The following is a 1,624-nucleotide window of genomic DNA, read 5'->3' on the forward strand; positions in this document are numbered from 1 at the left end:
GGCTCGCTCTCTCATGCCCACCCCATCCCCGCTACTGCAGGATGACGTCAGCACGGCCAGGCGAGGATTGATTGGGCTGATGGCTCTAGGGTCACAATAGAAGGATGAACCGATTGATGGGATGAGGGCATCCAGCCCAACAATCAGGACATGGGATATTACGTTCTTTCAGGTGACCTTGGCTGGGGGGAGACAGGGGGACCACTGGGGTGGGAAGGCAGGACAGCCTAGGCGTGAGTGCAGGAGGTCCAGAGCAGGGGTTTGAGCTCGGGTGGGGTGGGGGAGGGAACCAATGGGACCGGAGAGCAGGGTTGGGAGAAGGTGTTAGGGCTTTTTCCCCTGACTGCAATCTGGGGGGGCAAGGGAACTGCGGGGGCTGGGGAGGGAGCTGGAAAGCCGTAGAGGGGGTGGGAAAAAAGAGGGCCATGGGGAGAATGAAGAAGCGAGATGCCCGGGGGTGGGGAGAGGAGACGTCAACGGAGACCTGAGGGAGGCGAGGAGGGACAGCGTCCACGTCACCCCACCACCGCCATCACCAACTCTGCATTAACCTCTTTTCACAGCCCATTCCGTCAGCAAGTCCCTGCTGGGTGCCTCCTGGGAACCGCGCAGTCACACCCACAGCCTGACCCCGACCTATGCTAGCATTTTATTTCCCAGCCCCAGGTCTCTGAGGAAGCCACGGGGTGGGCAGCCGGGCCGTGGGCCCGGCTCTGGGACCGCAGGAAGAGCGAGATATTTGTGCTCACCCGCTCGCCCCAAATTTCCCACCTTAAACCCTGATGAACCAGCCCAGTTGGTTCTGAAGCCAGGGAGGCTGGTGGGTTCGAGAGGCAAAGAAGAGTGCGCGTCGGGGGGAGGGGGGCAGGGAGTGCGGGGCGGGGCGCACAGTAATTGAGGCGCACCGCACCCCGCAATGGGAGTACATCTGGTAAGCGTGGGCTGGCCAACGGCTGGGGACGCGGGTGGCTGAGGTACCGTCAGTGACTCCAAAAGGAGAGGGGAACCTCTGGGTTCCAAGCCAAAGCGCGTAGAATTCTCCCGAACAGCCAAGCGACCCCTCCCTCACCTTCTGCTCCAGCCAGACTTTATCAGGCTGCTGACGGCCCCCTCTGCAGTTTCTCTGCTCCCCTTTTAATGCTCCTATAGGACAGAGTCTGGAAAGCCAGTGTCGGGGGCCCCAGCTCAGCGAAGCTGTCTGAGGGAGCTGTAGGGGCCAGCGCTAGAGGATTTTCTTCACTGGGGCTCCTGGCCAGCTGGCTGTCCCCCCTTCTTTCCCCACCTCCTCCCCCTCATACTTTTCGGGATCCCCGACTCAGCCCCAAGGTCTCAGGATATTGTTAGAGATTGGGTGAGTCTGAAAGGGCGCCCCCCTCCACCCAGCAAGACCAGCTCCCTCCCAGGAGAGGCTGCCCCTGGAGTCTCAGGACGGTTCCCAAACCTGCCAGAAATGGGCTGGAAGCCAAAACTGACCTTCGGGAAGGCTCAAGTGTAGCCTGACTGACAGCCCCAGATCCTGGTCCAGGTTCCTTCCTCAGGAAAAGCCGAGGTCAGGCAAAAACTTGCCAAGTCCCTGCCCCTCTTTGGAGCTGCAGACACCAGCCTCACACTCATCACGGGGGGG

This window comes from Lipotes vexillifer, unplaced genomic scaffold (assembly GCF_000442215.2).
Source record: "Lipotes vexillifer unplaced genomic scaffold, Lipotes_vexillifer_v1.1 scaffold395, whole genome shotgun sequence".
NCBI classification, from domain to species: Eukaryota; Metazoa; Chordata; class Mammalia; order Artiodactyla; family Lipotidae; genus Lipotes; species Lipotes vexillifer.